Here is a 17,951-nt window from a genome sequence, read left to right as displayed (position 1 = left end):
ATTGTTCCAGTAGCCTACTGGCTTTGTCCATGTGATCTTTAGTAAACTGCAGATGGGTAGCAATGTTCTTTTTGAGGAGTAGTGATGTTCTCCTGGCAACCCTGTCATGCACACTATACTTGTTCAGTGTCCTGATTTTTAAAAATCTTGTAACATGGGTTTTTCTGTCACCCCGTGGACTATTATACTTGTCTTGGCATAATCTTTGTGGGTCAACTAGCCCTGGGAGGAGAGTTAATAATAGTTCATACTCTTTATAAATTGTTTTGTAACCTTTTCCAGCCTCATGAGCATCAACAAACCTCCTTTGTTCAGGCCATGGTACACTTCTACAAACATGTGTTGTGAAGATCAGACTTTGAAAGATCTCTGTTCTTTAAATAGGTCAATGGTCACCCACTAACACCTGATTGTCATTGATTGAAAACAACTGACTTTGGATTGATTTCCTCAATAAATAAATTACTAAGTCTAATATTTTGACTATTTTGCTTTCTTTATCTATTTTATGAACTTTAAACTCTGATGTAAGTCAAATTTATACAGCCATATAAAACATTCTGATGGGTTTACAAACTTTCAAGCACCACTTTGCATTACACAAATAGCCCTTCAACTTTGCGATCATGTTTCCGTTTTATTATTTCAATTACCAATTGTCTTGTTTAAAACTATTTGTGTAGGGTCACACACAGCACATTTGTGGCATATTTGACACTGGGGATGAGCTTCCGGTAGTCATAGAGTGATTGCAGCTTGAGCTCCTTGCTGGGCCGGGTAACTCTGTGTGTCAGCTCATGACTGCTGGCGGGAAATCCGCTGCTACGAGCAGACACACAGAGCTACAGGGAGCCGAGAACTCACTTGCTCTATGACTGCCGGCAGCTTATCTGCAGCATCAAATATGCCACGGATGCACTGTGTGATCTTACCCTTCAAATGTTTTGTGTCTACAGCTCCTCTGTTGATCAATCTGTTTCCTTGGTTACAGACTAAAAAAACAATTTTTTTTAGTCTAAACCTACAGCTATACTCCATTACTAATTAAAGGGGTACTCCAGCACTAAAAAATTATCCTACACTTGGCCCTATACATATTTTGGTCCCAACCTGACATTTACTGGAGGAGAGAGAGAGAAAGAGAAGGAAATAAACATCAGTGCACTGCAGAACTGTGCCTCTCGAGTGGCTGGGATGGAGAGGGACAGTTGCAAGTCCATAATATGAGTGCAGACTGCTAATTAGGAGTGTGTGTGTGTGTGTGTGTATGGGGGGGGGGGGAGATTTCAGTGCACCCTGCTATCCAGGGAAGATGGGGGTTTCTTTGTACCCTGCTATCCAGGGGAGGGATGGTGGTGTCAGTGCAGACTGATATCCAGGAGAGGTAGGTGTCAGTACACACTGCTATACAAGGGGAAGGAAGTGGAAAGGTTGGCAATATGGATTTGGTGCACATTGCTATAGACATGGGTGTGTGTGTGTGGGGGGGGGGGCTAAGAGATTGTTTGGGTGTTGTGGGGGCACATCAATGCACATAGCTATCCACGGAGTGTAGGGTGTAGAATACTCCTGCATTCCTGGAGGGGGAGGGGGGCAGGGGGAGTAGATTTAGTACACATTGCTGTCCACAGGGGTTGAGGTTGTACGTGCTCTACTTAGGCTGGGGGGGGGGTGCCCCTTGGTAATAAGAAAATTCTGTGATGTGATTTGCTTTGAGCTGTTAAAGGTTGGGGAACACTGCTTTAGACCCACAACTACCCACTATGCCAGTGTGCCTATAAATTATAAACTTGCCATGTCTGTATTTTGTAGTCATTTTACAGGTAGATGTGCATTATTTGTATTGCTTTGTGATGAAGCACAAGATAACAGTTGTACTGTACATGCTTGTTCTTTCAAGAATTCAGCCTTAGACCTGCCCAACGCACTTCATAGTCCAAAATTATATTTCCCCCTAAAAAGGGAATGAAATTCACAAGTGCAGAGCGCCAACTCTTGCGGAATGTAATTACTGCCAGACATATGCTGCAGTATACATTCCTCACATGACTTGGCCCCTGTGTATATAAAAAGTTAAGGATACATGAATTCGATGAGGTAGTGAGGCCTGGTGGTCTCTGTGGAATTTCAACATTAAAAAATAACACTGCACCTTCCAGAGGCTTCAATTCCATTCCTGTGACATCAGCCCTTCTATCCCAGATGTGCCTTGGAATTTGCGATATGCTATTATTTATTTATTTAGAATGCCATGAGAGTCATATTACAGTCCCATCTCCAGATCCATTAACTCCCGTCATTTATATTGCAAACCACAGCAGATAGGAACGTGCTGATTTCTGAAATAGCAAACATAGAAAATGAAGCTATTTAACTTTCACGCTATGCTGCTGAGACACATACATCAACACGGCCCTATAAATTCTTCAAATATTGTAACAGTCTTTGTATGAGATGTTTGTTGTAGAATCTCTTTACAAACCCAAGGCGCCGCACATGATGATTATATGATTGTTTAAGGTGTGGTCCCTCTGTGGCCTATCTGAGGAACGAGCATTGCTAGTAAGATTGACATATGGGCTAGAGCCTAGTGCTCTTCTCACACTGTTCAACATATGTACCTTAAAGTCCAGTGGATACCAGTTTACATGCCAAAAATTCACCCAACATATGGATAAAATTTGTACAAAAAAAAAAAAAATTTTTCACTGGAATCATTTCTGGAGTGCCTGAGGAAGCTGTCCATGCACAGTGAAACACGTTGCATGATGAAAAATAAAAGTTTTTTCTACCTTTGCTGATGCATTGATCATGGTCAGCATCGAAATATTCCTGCATTTGTTGTGACGTTTGTTTGTGCACCTTTTCAATTGTTGGATTTTTGGATGAAATTTGTATGTACTCTATGTGACTTGTGGGTTTCGTATAGTTTCCTCCAATGCTCCAAAAACATATTGGTTTTTGGTCAGCACTCTGTTCTGTGCGGCGTCCATTACTGCCGCGGCACCGTGTCTGTGGGAGGAGCGGCCCAGGGACTGGTTCGGGCAGCATTGGGGCTGCTCTGCCAGTGGGCCATTCCCCCTGTGGGCACTGGTGTTGCAGCGGTGGTGGTTGCCGCTCAGTGCGGCACTATTTTATGCTAGGGATGTTAGGGACCCGCTACTTACAGGTGGCCTTGACGTGGCTAGCGGGCTTGCACTTCATAATCATAAAGTACACAAACAACCTGTTAGTTTAATGAATTTCACTGAGAAATGTTGTGGATGACGACCATCTCTGTTTTTCTCTCTACCTGAATTCATACTGGTGTGTTTGTTGGCTTCCTATGAAATCATCCCTAATGTGTGTTTGTGTTTAAGATAAGAAGATAAGAAGAATACTACATGGCAGGCCAAACAGAATATTGACATAGTGTACAGTATGGTACAAACTATTTTATATATATATATATATATATATATATATATATATATATATTGGCATTAAACTATCTAAGAGACACACAATAAACATCGCAGGCTGCCTATAAGAGACCCTGGGTCACATTGTGTAGACTTTTTTTTTTTTAAAGTAAGAGTTTGTGGAACCTCTAAGTCCCAATCTGTTTGCCATTGACAAAATCAGGGTGCAAACTTAAATAACATTTAGAATGTATCCTTTAGGCAGTGTTAGATGCCAGGTCTTCAGCAGCCGGGAACAGGGAATTGCATGATATAATTTCCTTTGTGGACTCAAGAATTGTAACCAATTATTTTTGGCTCCTTAAAGGCAAATGCACTATGTTCTTCCAGAAGTTAGTTTTCTGATGGATGTATTGTGATGTATTACAAATGTATGAGATATACATTTTCCTGGTTAGATCAAGGCCTCTTTACTAGTCACCATTTAACAGTAGGTGCACTGCAGAAGAAGTCAGGCTGAGATATGGTGTAGAGGAGGTGTGTATGTCAGAATAGCCTGGAGTCAATACCAGGAGAGTTGAGTCCCTGCACTGTGATTTACAAATATACCACAAAATGCCTTAGTGTCATAAGCAGCTCCAATTATTAAAAACGTTGGGGGCAGCTATACCATGCTTACACCATATGTGGCTGGTACAGTATATGTCCATTTGTTGGGATTTGTTGTATAGCCACTGCTACGTTTTTGCGTTAAAAGAAATCTGTCAGCAGCATCCCCCACACCAACCTGTTTATAGTGCAAGTTATAATGATTGTAATGCAGTTACCTTCTCCATTTCTGAGATATATAGAAAAAACTCCTAATATACAAATTACCTTCTTGGAGCACTAAGGACATTCCCAGCCCAATGGTGCACCCCTCTGCACACCCGGCCCTTTTAACCCAGCCCCCTTCATAAATATTCTTCTCTCCAGTGCAACGCCAACACGTCATGTATGGCCCTGGCCCACCAGCACTCATGCTCTGCTTTTCTGAGGTCAAACCACATATCAGCGATGTGCTGGAGAGAAGAATATTTATGAGGGGGACTGTATTACAGGGCTTGTGCGGGTGGGTAGAACGATACACTGGATAGAAGATCATTTGTACATTTGAATTTTTCTATTTATCTCCAAAATGGCGCAACAGATTTGGAAGAGGTAACCTGCGTTACAATCAGCATCACCTGCACTATTACCCTGTATAAACAGGTTAGTGCGGGTATTTCCCTGTTGGATCCTGCATGTCACCCAGTCAGAGGCTATATGCCCAGCAGAGGGGAGTAGAATGGGGGTGTTAGGGTCCACCTCCGCGTGGTGGATGGGGAACATGTTTTGATCAAAAAGTACGCTAAGAGCCTCCATTTTTTGACCAAGAGTGCTGTTGCAACCTTCTTTTTTGTATATAGTCCGGGTGATGCTGCTGACAGATTCCCTTTAACATATGAGCAGAAATATTGTCTAGTTAAGTTAATGTTTCAACAGAGAAATCATCCATATATCTTCAAGAGGTCGCTAGGGTATGCAGCTTTGGCATAGGTACACACAGTTAAACTGTACTATATACTCAGAGTATCCAGTGTACAACTTCAGAACTATCTGTATTAGCAGAACTTCTATGTTTGTCAATAACTAATCATCAATGAAGACCAAATGCGGCCTTCTCAGTGGTCAGGTGATCATCGCAGTCCAAATCTTTGGAAACTCGTAGCGAACAGTTGATGTTACCAGGGAGGTTGTGGTTGGATACACTTCCACCAAAGAAAGTCTCCATTGAACAATGATATGTACAACGGAAATGAATGGTACAATGGAAATAAATTCTCAGTGGTCAGGTGATCATTGCAGTTCCAATCTTTGGGAACTCGTAGCGAACAGTTAATGTTACCAGGGAGGTTGTGGTTGGATACACTACAATCCAATGAAAGTCTTTATTGAACAATATGTACAACGGAAATTAAATTTTTCTTAAATTGTTTCCATCTCATATACAGTATACTGGACTATAATTTTCCACTCAAGCTGAGCAGATTTTATATTGTTAAAGTAAGTGGCGACATAGAACGAAGGACCGTGTACAGGAACGTTTCTGCTGGTTTTGTCTCCCTGAATGAGCTAAACAGTTGCGCTGACATCATGGTACACGCCTTGTACTTGGAACACATATGCATTCCAAATCACTTGTCTCATTAATCCCCCACAAGGCCACACCATGAGATACTATTATATAAAGCTTCAATGGGGTGTATGGTCATGCTGGTAAACTAACAATAGATCTCCCTAATCACAGCCCATTGGAAATGATACAGTACACGACATTGCTCACTCAGCGGGTCATATTTCCCCAGAATTCATACATGCGTTAGTGTTTCCTTACTGCTCACAGGTTAGTAACATAGACAACATACGCTCCCCATATACTGACATTCCAAAAACCTTCGTTAACATCACTTTGTGTTTCATCATTCCAGTTTCCTGCACAATTTCTATTACAGATAATGCAATTTCTCTGTGACTCATTGTCAGATTTCCTGATTCACATATAGAGTAAGGATTTTCATTTTTTTTTATACCAGTCACCACCACCCCATTCCTAAGTATGAGCATTTCTGGTAGGGGGCTGATTCATATGATGTCATGAAGTGACCCACCTTTGTGCAATCTTTGTTTGCTTTTACTACAGAGCACATAAATGATTGATAGAAGGATCTCAACACGTGATGACACGACATGCCTGAAGACTGTGAAATGTCCTCTGCTCATATTTTACCTACCTCATTGTTACCTAGCTTTACTATTAGGCCTCTGGATATTGTTTTGTGTTATCAGCATCCTGTACTTTGTAGTCTGAGTAATATGTGTTATGTATTATATGTCTTCATGACCACCTTCCTCTCTAAATTACATGAAGCTTCCCCATTGAAACAAGTAATAAATGTATTCATTATATATGTAATACACTTTTAGTATTAGATGAGGAAAGTACAATATTATCAATCTCCTCTTTCAATGCAATTTTCTTAATTCTTGCCTTTAAAGGGGTACTCCACCCCTAGACATCTTATCCCCTATCCAAAAGATAGGGGATAAGATGTCTGATCGCAGGGAACCTGCCGCTGGGGACCCCCGCAATATAGCAAGCGGCACCCACCTGTTTCTGCTCCGGAAGCGGTGGAGGGTCTGGGTCCCGACCACGGGAACGGAAGTACGTGACGTCACGACTCCGCCCCCGTGTGACGTCACGCCCCGTCCCCTCAATGCAAGTCTATGGGAGGGGGCGTGATGGCATAGAGCGAAGTTCGCTCCGTGCATCGGATGTCTGTGGTGTGGGGGTTGCGGGGGTCCTTTGGATAGGGGATAAGATGTCTAGGGGCGGCGTACCTCTTTAAGGCCATTTTCTTATGTCAGAATCTCCGTGCCAAATTCTGCTTGGAATGTCCGCACCAAAATTCTGCTGCAGCAGAGTCCTGTTGAATTCAACAGGATTCTGCTGCGCTGTGCACATGGCAGAATTTCCGTGGAAGATGTTTCTGGCATGGAAATTCAGTTTTCCGTTTCCGCAGATAGAATGAACACGTTCATTCTTTCTGCAGACACCGCATGGAATGCATCTATGAGACAGCACATTCCTGTGCAGTCCTAGCGGACTCCGGAACATTCCGACATGTGAACTTAGCGTAAGACTAGGACCAGTTCTGATAAACTGTGCCAAGCCGGCACCATCATCAGAAAACAAGCCACATATACAGCAGACTCTTCTAATGAGAATCAAAATAATCCGACAACCTTGGCCAGTTTCCTCCTCTTAATGGACATATACATTTCATTTTTATGTATTTTTTTTATTGTATTCATCAATTCAATACAGGTGGATTTGAAGGTTATGAAGTTCTGTAATTTTTGCATGATATTCTCTGTGATGCACACATGACTTTTTTTTCTTTTTTAATAGCACCGGCGTATAAGAAGCACCCAATTTATAGGTGCAAAATCTAAAAAAATAAAGATTTTGAACCCAATAGTGGTCTTCAACCTGCGGACCTCCAGATGTTGCAAAACTACAACTCCCAGCATGCCCGGACAGCCGTTGGCTGTCCGAGCATGCTGGGAGTTGTAGTTTTCAACATCTGGAGGTCCGCGGATTGAAGACCACTGCATAGGAGGTAATACTCACGTGTCCCCGCCGCTCCGGACCCGTCACCGCTGCCTTCGATGTCGCTCCATCACTGTCGCCGTGTCCCCGTCGCTCCGGAACGTCTCTGCTGCCGGCCTGGTATCCTCGCTCTCTGTGCCCGCCATCACGTCGTTACGCACGCCAACGCACGTACGCGACGACGAGGAAGGAGAGCGCCGGCCATACAGGGGATCCCTGAACGGAGGAGGCAGGTAAGGTCCCTCCCGGTGTCCTGTAAGCACAAACCCGGCTATTCAGTCGGGCTGTTCGGGACCGCCGCGGTGAAATTGCGGCGGTCCCGAACAGCCCGACTGAACAGCCGGGTTAGTGTCACTTTCGCTTCAAATGCGGCGGTCAGCTTTGATCGCCGCGTCTGAAGGGTTAATACAGGGCATCACCGTGATCGGTGATGTCCTGTATTAGCCGCGGGTCCCGGCCGTTGATGGCCGCAGGGACCGCCGCGATAGGGGTGTATTCGCCGTATAAGACGCACCGACTTTTTCCCCCCAGTTTTGGGGAAGAAAAAGTGCATCTTATATGGCGAAAAATACGGTAACTGTTGTATTGGGCCCCTAACTACAGCCCTATATCTGCGTGTACCCATCTTCTGCATTGCTCATTTTTTGATTGGTAAAATAAATAACAATGGATGAATCAGCCACCCCTCCAGCATCTGTGCCAATACAGATGATAATGTTATAAAGAACGGTGCCTTCTTTTCTCACTTTGCATTGTACAGCCGCCACCTTGCATATCAGGGAAGTGTCTACCATTCTAAATATTTAGCGCTGTGAGAAGCCACCTCTTCAATAATGCTTATCCATTTTCCTGTATACATTTTATTTTGTACATCTCACCAATGCAACCATTGTTTCTCTTTATCGCATCCTGTCCTAACACCCACACATTCAAGGATTACGTCAGTCCTGAAATTGCTCATACATTTTTGCACCCCTTTGGACTTTATAGGGGAGATCGATCAAAACCAGTGCAGAGGAAAAGTTGCCCAGTTATCCATAGCAACCAATCAGATCGCTTCTTTCATTTTGCAGAGTCCTTGTTAAAAATGAAAGAAGCAATCTGGGCAGCTTTTCCTTTGCACAGGTTTTGATAAATCTGTATAGATGCGACCGGCCGCTCTTCTATGGTCCCCTGCACTGCCGTATATATACACCTATTCATATTTCCCGCAGAGAGCTTTGACTGGCCAGATGGTTCCAGCCAATCACAACTCTCTGTGGGACAATATTTGATCCCTTTGTCTCGAGTATTTTTCTTTCTGGCTGCTGCTGATTTTTCATCATGTTTTATTCTATTTGGTAACAATAAAGATTTATACTTATTCATTATATATTGTGTCAGTTTGGTGCATCTTGATAGGTATTTCTAGTATTCTTTGGCGCCAAACACTGGTCGGTACCTTGTTTGTCTACGGCCATATACTATTGGTTTATATAGGTATATGTCATAAGAGTGGCCGGCAGCATCTATTCATTATACAGAAGGATGACAGCAGGTGTCAGGAGTGACACTCGCTGCGATCTGTCTATTTATGCAGGTACTACAGCTGCCAGCATGGAGCAGAGTGTGCTCCATGTTGGGAGCAGTAGTACCTGCAGTTAAGGACAGATCACAGCGGGTGTCACTCTTGATCATCCTATCTTTGCAGAGATGCGGAGCAGCTCTATACAGCGCTCGCATCTCTGCACTATACTTTGGCCGGCCAGTGATGGGAATAGAACATCACTGATTCATATTTCCCTCTGAGAGTGGGGATTGGTTGCCACCACCCGGCCAATCCCCACTCTGGGCGGAAAATATGTTCTATTCACATCACTAGCCGGCCTTAGTGCAGAGCAGACATGCGATCGCTGTATAGAACTCCTTCACATCTCTGCTATATTATGGATAATCGCATCGAGTGGCAGGAGTTACACCTGGGGCGATATGTCTATTAGTACAGGTACTACTACTCCCATCATGGAACAGTCTGTTCCATGCTGGGAGTAGTAGTACTACCTAAAATGTAAAAAATAGAGGAAAAAAAGTAAAACACACATACACTTTATAAAAAATGTTAAATTTCGTTATAAAAAATATAAATGTCATTAAATAATTTTTTTTCCCATCGCTCCTTTTTTTTGTTTTTGTACCCAACAAATTTAGAAAAAATGTCCAAAAAAGGGCCAAAAATGCAATTTCCACTCAAAGGCAAAAAACGCCAGAAAAAACGCAAGAAAAATGCCAAACACAGTAAAATGCTGTGGTGTTTATCTGGGTTTTTTTGGGGCCACAAAAAAAAGCAGAAACTTAGCCTTATAGGCTCAGATTTATAAAAGAATGTCTGCGGTAGAGCTTTTGATGTGCTTGTGATGTCATCAGTGTTCCAAAAAGAAAGGAATTTCCTCTGTAGCATTCAGCAGCTAATAAGTACTGGAAGGATTAAGATTTTTTAATAGAAGTAATTTACAAATATGTTTAACTTTCTGCCACCAGTTAATTTAAAAGAAAAAAGGTTTTCACCGGAGTACCCCTTTAAGGTCTCTTTGTCACTGGTCACCCCCTTGTGCTCTGGCTGAACTGTATAGACTTTACCAACTGTCTACCCTCAGTAAAGCTACTGTTGTCTGTAACTTAGCATCTGAGTCTTTATTGCCCCCGTGCCTAGCCCAGGATCCAGCGGTATACCTTCGGGATACCACATAAACCAAGACTAAACTTCTAGATAACAATTCATGACAAGGATGCACATCTGAAAATAATCTGATAAGATTAATGCCTAAAGTAATGTTGGATTTCAACATGTCTGATCTCCACCGCCAGAAGTGTCTGGCAGCAATTTATCCCCCTCTCCCTATTGAGAACACATGCTTGGTTGGCTCGGCCTAGCGTTCATGTGTATGTGGGATGAGGGGGTAGGGGGGAATAGCTTTAGGATGAACAAACGCTTAGTTGCCAGCTAGCTAAGGTGTAAGGCCACCTGGACTTCCACCTGCCTAATTCCACATGGACAGTAATGTAAAATCGGGAATAAGACCCTTTTGTGCAGTCTGGATACACTTCATAAATTCTGGAGCCGATAATGACTTAATAATGAGAGTCATGTGCAAGGACAAAGGTTATGCGCTCACATTTGGACAATGCAACAGATGTAAGCCATAGGGAGCATTTACAAAGTGTGATACAATATCTTGCATACTGTGTTCTCGGGAAACATACAGCGCATTTCTAGTCTGCTCCAGTTATTTTACTTTATCCAAAAGTATTTCATGTCAACACATGGGAAAGAATCCTTGATGCTTTAACCTCTTCCTGTCTGCGCCATAATAGCACATCACGGAAACTGCCTAGATCTGACATACTATTACAGCACTGTGATGGTGTGGGTTCAGTGTATTATATCACTGAGCCCAAAAACAAAAATGAAAGACTTATGGAAACAAAGTCTTCACGGTCTATTTAGTCTTCCCTTCTTATTCCTTTTTTATTTTAATCTCAGGATAGAGATGCATCTACTATTCCAGTAATGTTTTCTTATCTTCCCCTTAGCCAACCTTGGATTCTGCCATTTTGTTATTGACACAAAGTATTAAAATATTGCATTATTTAACCCACATTGCTGCTTTTGTGTCTCCCATTTTCCAGAAAAATTGAATAAAAACAATTAAAATGATGTAATTATCCAAAAGTAGTACCAACAAAAACTGATAACTCATCCCCCCAAAAAATAGCCTTCACGCATGTTATTGGTCATTGAATGCGATAACACCTTTTTATTTTTTTAGTGTGCAGAAGTGGTAAAACAAAAAAGCTATATATTTTATCAACAATATAAAGTTAACCCGTTATTTATGCTGAATAGTAAACAGCACAGAATTAGAAATGTAAAAGACAATAAAAGAATTGCTATTTTTCTCCATGTAAGGCTGGGTTCACATATGGCATAGGTGAACTCATCCTGGATCTCCACGCAACTGATCCCACAACTGATGACAAGTTGTCATCAGTTGTATGGCATCCGGCATCCATTGCTTCTGGACGGTTGACAGGGGAAGGCAGCAAACTGTGTTCCCCTCTCTGGTGCTCTCTGGCGTGTCCAACCATCTGGCATCAAAGTTGAGATGCTGGATGATTGTGAACTTCCCCATTCAAATGAATGGGATCAGTTCTAGCATCAGTTTCCCTCCGGTGCACACCAGAGGGAAACTATGCTGAACGCCCGATATATGTGAACCCAGCCTAACCCAGACAGATTTAAAAAACAGTTCTATTCTCCAAAACTATACCACTGAACAATAAAACTCCTCCTGCAAAAAAGGAAGCCCTCATTAAAGGGGTAGTCCAGTGGTGAAAAACGTATCCCCTATCCTAAGGATAGGGGATAAGTTTGAGATCGCGGGGGGTCCGACCACTGGGGCCCCCTGCGATCTCTCTGTTCAGGGGCCAGGCTCTCCAGTCAGATAGCGGGTGTCAACCACCGCACGAAGCAGCGGCTGACACCCCCCCGTCAATACATCGCTATGACAGAGCCGGAGATTGCCGAAGGTAGCGCTCCGGCTCTGCCATAGAGTTGTATTGAGGTGGCGTGTCAGTCGCCGCTTCGTGAGGAGGTCGACACCCCCCCTTCCCGCGGGCTGCTGGGGCCCCGTGCAGGAGATTGCGGGGGCCCCAGCAGTCAGACCCCCCGCGATCTGCAACTTATCCCCTATCCTTTGGATAGGGGATAAGTTTTTCACCACTGGATATCTTCTTTAAGTTACAGTGATGGAAACATAAAAGTTGTGGCTTTTCGGAATGTGACAAGGGGGGATTCCACTCTTCAGAACAGGGCCCTAGGACTTTGTTATAAATGGAACAGCGAGTTGCGCATGTGCATTGCCTTTCTATTCATTTCTTCAGGAGCTGCCCATAGTAGTCAAGCGTTGTGCTCGGATACCTGTGGCATCTCTATAGATACTGAATAGAGTGGTAACACGCATGTATGGTGCCGCACCATTAAAGACAAAGACTCTGAACCCCGTTTTGCAGATTGCAGGGTGTCCCAGTGGTCAGACCCCCCCCCCATGATCTCACTTTATTCACTATCCTGTGGTGGGGGAGATTTATCAAAACCTGTCCAGAGGAAAAATTGCTCAGTTGCCCATATCAACCAATCAGATCGCTTCTTTTATTTTTTAAAAGGCCTGTGAAAAAGGAATCTCCCCCTGTGTGTGCACATAGCCTTACAATATGGAGCTTGAAAATCTCAACACTTTTCTGACACATAAAAAAAAATGATCAATTAATAAGCCATAATCCTATTCTTGTCACTGGATTTACAGTAACATAAAATATAATAAGAAATATTCAGCAAGGATGTCCATATTAAAGGGGTACTCCGCGCTTAGACATCTTATCCCCTATCCAAAGGATAGGGGATAAGATATGTGATCACGGGGGTCCCGCCGCTGGGGACCCCCCCGTAATCTTGCACGCAGCACCCCAGTTAAAATCAGTCCCCGGAGCATGTTCGCTCCGGGTCTGATTACCGGCGACCACGGTTCAGGCGGCGTGAGACGTTGCACCTCCGCCCCTCAATGCAAGCCTATGGGAGGGGGCATGGCAGATTTTAACTGGGGTGCTGCGTGCAAGATCACGGGGGTCCCCAGCGGCGGGACCCCTGCGATCAGGCATCTTATGCCCTATCCTTTGGATAGGGGATAAGATGTCTAAGCGCTGGAGTACCCCTTTAAGGCTCTCGCTTATTGTTGCATGTTGCTACTTCACTTTGCAAACCATGAAATTTAAATTATTTTTTGTCATACAATTCGTCAGTGTAACTTAGGCCTTATTACTTTTAAGTTCTATTAAAAAAAATGCTCCTCTGTTGTTTCCCGTAAAGTGACCCAAGGAAACCCTTTTGAAATTGTTGTGGAACTGAGCCACGTCATGATGTATGGTTAGACTGAAGATGATCAAAGTGGCATGAGTATTAGGTGACTTGAAAACATAGTTTGGTATTTCCTTTATCTGACATTTTGATGGTCAAAGGTTAAATACAAACATGCCTAAAGCAATTGTCCATGAGTGCACAAAGCAAAGGATCAGTGCATGTTCATTCGCTCAACCTTATCTCTGCTCGCTATATTTTTTTACATGACCCTTTATGTGAATAAAGGATCATCTATGTGAAACATAAATTATAATATAATATAGCTAATATTTAGTGTTGCTCGCGAATATTCGCAATGCGAATATTATTCGCGAATATCGCATATTCACGAATTCGCGAATTTCGCGAATATAGCGCTATATATTCGTAATTACGAATATTCGTTTTTTTTTTTTTTTTTTTTCTTCACAGTACACATCACAGTGATCATCCCTCTCTGCTTCCAGCTTGTGTGGTGTAAAGAAGGCTGTAATACCACTGTATGAGACTGGCGTGCGAAAATTCGCATATGCGAAAATTTGTATATGTTACTTTTCGCATATGCAAATTGTCGCGCATGCTAATTTTCGCATATGCGTATTTTCGCATATGCGGAAATAAAACGAGAATATAACGAATATGCGAATATTCGCGAATATATGACGAATATTCGTCCATATATTCGCGAATATTCGCGAATTCGAATATGGCCTATGCCGCTCAACACTACTAATATTCTGAGTGACTCAGGTCTGATAAAAAAAAGATTTGTCAATTGTTGACATCATTTGGTCTTTTTCCAGTGTAATACATTGGGAATCCATCCCAGGCATACCCAGAAGATGGTCATGCCCATTTCATAAATGCTAGTTAAATCTCCTAATCAGGAAGGAGAAAAGGAATTTCCGGCTCCCAAGGCTGGGTAAAAAATCCAAGTTTATTTCTTCATTTTAAAATCCAGTGCATGAGCAAAAATAAAAGCATAGAAAGGTAACACAACACAAAATGCACCGACGCGTTTCGACTTAACGCTAAGTCTTAATCATGGCCATGATTAAGACTTAGCGTTAAGTCGAAACGCGTCGGTGCATTTTGTATTGTGTTACCTTTCTATGCTTTTATTTTTGCTCATGCACTGGATTTTAAAATGAAGAAATAAACTTGGATTTTTTACCCAGCCTTGGGAGCCGGAAATTCCTTTTCTCCTTCCTGATTGCCTCACCTGAGGACTTGGCCTCAGAGATTATCCGAAGCTCCCGCTGGTTTAGGTGTATAGTGCCACGTTCCATATACCTTGGAGACAACCGGGTGAGCTGATAAACTTTTTCTTTCCATTGTTAAATCTCCTAACCCTTAATATGTCAGATTCTTTGGTCCGATAGAACATAAGCCAGATAAAGGCAGGCAGCTGCCTCTTTGCCGAGCACGCTTGTTTATGGGGAATTCTGAAGGAATAGTTGTTGGCCAACATTAAAAGGTATTCCAGCCATTAACACTTATAATATAAGAGATAAGTGTATACTTGAGGGAGGTCTTAATGCCGGGCTCCCCATGATCTCAAGAATGTAGTCTTAAGTCTTCCATCAGAATGGAGCGGTTGTCACGTGTGAGCACTGTCTATAGGAGTAAAGTGCACACATGACTACCACTCCAGTCCATTAGAAGATTCCTATGAATAGTGGATCTGATGATTAATGATTGGAATATCCCTTTAAGTGGATGGCCATCTTTTGCTACAAATATGTATTATACTCTTACCTACTTATAGGCACTAGTTTACTATTCCATTTTCTTGAATAATGCAATTGAATACATGATAGTTTTACTGCATTGTTTTCCAACTAATGGCTATAAGCCACATTGAACTTTCTGAATCTGGCTCCATCGCTGTTAGCAGCACTAGATACAAGTGGCATAAGGTGATAACATTACTAGAAATCGGTACCGGTAAAAAAAAAAAATAAATTACCGTATTTTTCGCCCTATAGGACGCACCAGCGTCTAAGACGCACCCTATTTTTAGGTGCAAAATTTAAAAAATTAAAGATTTTGAACCCAATAGTGGTCTTCAACCTGTGGACCTCCAGATGTTGCAAAACTACAACTCCCAGCATGCCCGGACAGCCGTTGGCTGTCCGGGCATGCTGGGAGTTGTAGTTTTGCAACATCCGGAGGTCCGCAGCTTGAAGACCACTGCATAGGAGGTAATACTCACGTGTCCCCGCCGCTCCGGACCCGTCACCGCTGCCCTGGATGTCGCTCCATCGCTGTCGCCGTGTCCCCATCGCTCTGCTGCCGGCCTGCTGCTGAACGTCTCTGCTGCCGGCCGTGTATCCTCGCTCTCTCGTCGCCGTCATCACGTCGTTCCGCACGTATGCGACGACGTGATGACGAGGAAGGAGAGCGCCGGCCATACAGGGGATCCCTGAACGGAGAAGACACCGAGGAGGCAGGTAAGGTCCCTCCCGGTGTCCTGTAAGCACTAACCCGGCTATTCAGTCGGGCTGTTCGGGACCGCCGCGGTGAAATCACGGCGGTCCCGAACAGCCCGACTGAAGAGCCGGGTTAGTGTCACTTTCCCTTCAGACGCGGCGGTCAGCTTTGATCGCCGCATCTGAAGGGTTAATACAGGGCATCACCGCGATCGGTGATGTCCTGTATTAGCCCCGGGCCCCGGCCGTTGATGGCCGCAGGGACCGCCGTGATAGGGGTGTATTGGCCGTATAAGACGCACTGACTTTTTCCCCCCAGTTTTACGGCGAAAAATACGGTAGTTTACACTAGGTTTCAGATGGAGTACACTGCTGGGAAGACATTTTACCCACATATTTACTGGAAGCTTCCAAATTCCATCTAGCACCAGTGGCGCAATGATATGGCCATTAAACTCTAACCACTATATCCCAGCTTGAATAGGACATGTCCTGGAAGTTTATAAATAACAAACCTAGTAGACACCTATAACATTCTTACTAGAAATACCATGGCTTCAAAAACAATCGTGTTTATTTATTTTGGTTAAGCTTTGCCAGCTGTAGTCCATGGTCAGTGGATCAAGTATGACAATAGAAGAGTGATATACCTCGAGATACAGTCATAAAATGAGTCAGATATATACAAATAGTGTATCAGTAACTATTTGTATATACAAATGTCACAAACTGGTTGGTACTGCCTTGTAGGGTCTTGACCACTGAACCCTACATATTCAGGGATGACAGGGGACACATTCTGTATTCACTTCTATGAACAGCTTTGCAGACTATGTTGGAGCTATATGACAGGAAATAAGTACATTTGCCAGTATTTTCTTTAATGAGCCCTGCCCACTCATTTTAGTGGCAGAATATTCCGAAGTAATGGTTTCCATCTTATGCACTCATGAGGTTGAAAGAGCTTAATGCAAATGAAATCATGAATTTACATAAAGCCGGTATCTATACTGTATATCAATGGCTTGTGATGCATATTTAGCCACAGAGACATACAGAGAAGACTGTGTAGAGATGAGTTATGCAAATACTTAAAGGGGTACTCCGCCCCTAGACATCTTATCCCCTATCCAAAGGATAGGGGATAAGATGTCTGATCTCCCTGCTGCACCCGACGTTCGTTTAGATTAGTGTTTCCCAACCAGGATGCCTCCAGGTGTTGCATGTCTGGACAGCAAAAGGCTGCCAAAACTGTCCAGGCATGCTCGGAGTGGGAGTATTGCAACATCTGGAGGCAACCTTGTTGGGAAACACTGGTTTAGAGCGTCGGGTGCAGCGCCGGAGGCTCGTGACGTCACGGCTGAGCCCCGTTTGTGACATCACGACCTTGCCCCCTCAATGCAAGTCTATGGGAGGGGGCGTGACATTCGTCACGCCCCCTCCCATAGACTTGCATTGAAGGGGCGTGGTCATGATGTCACGAGCGGTCATGACCGTGTCGTCACGAGCCTCCGCTCAGCATCACCAGTCATCCGGCACAGAGCAAAGTTCGTTCTGTGCATCGGATGTCTGGGGTGCCACAGCCAAGATCGCGGGGGTTCCCAGTGGTGGGACCCCCTTGATCAGACAGCTTATCCCCTATCCAAAGATAAGATGTCTAGGGGCGGGGTACTCCTTTAACATTTCAAGAAGGATTGGCTTTGGTCCTTCTCGAAATTCATGAGCTGAAGACTATCAGGCTAATGTTGATGTTGATATGTGTTCCTCCTGAGGGCTGGTTTATTTCTCAATGTTTATCACTTCTTTGTGTAAAGGAGTTGTCATAATATATAATCCCGACCTGTGACCTTAGGCTTGAAAGTGGAGATAACAAACAGAACCCCAGACTGTCTGGTTGGCTTTAGAGAAGCATAGTTTGCACGTTTCCCTCTTTACTCAAAAGATAATGAATGACTACAAATTTTTTGGAATATAAACAATTCATATTATTAGTT

At 43.4% G+C, this 17,951-nt stretch overlaps 2 protein-coding genes across 2 annotated transcripts in view; one reads left to right on the top strand and one right to left on the bottom strand.

Annotated features, from left to right (window-relative positions):
• Positions 1 to 17,951, bottom strand: part of LOC130369494 (trichohyalin-like) — an 81,322-nt gene that overhangs the window by 60,092 nt on the left and 3,279 nt on the right. The gene's annotated exons all lie outside the window — the stretch shown is intronic.
• Positions 1,324 to 17,951, top strand: part of LOC130369495 (uncharacterized) — a 31,117-nt gene continuing 14,489 nt past the window's right edge. The window contains exon 1 of the mRNA XM_056574833.1: positions 1,324 to 1,384. The gene's annotated coding sequence lies outside the window, so the exon portion shown is untranslated. The remainder of the gene's footprint in view (positions 1,385 to 17,951) is intronic.

The sequence above is a fragment of the Hyla sarda genome, chromosome 4, assembly GCF_029499605.1.
Source record: "Hyla sarda isolate aHylSar1 chromosome 4, aHylSar1.hap1, whole genome shotgun sequence".
Classification (NCBI taxonomy): domain Eukaryota; kingdom Metazoa; phylum Chordata; class Amphibia; order Anura; family Hylidae; genus Hyla; species Hyla sarda.
Note: the sequence above shows the minus strand (reverse complement) of the source record. Positions and strands in the feature narration are given on the sequence as shown.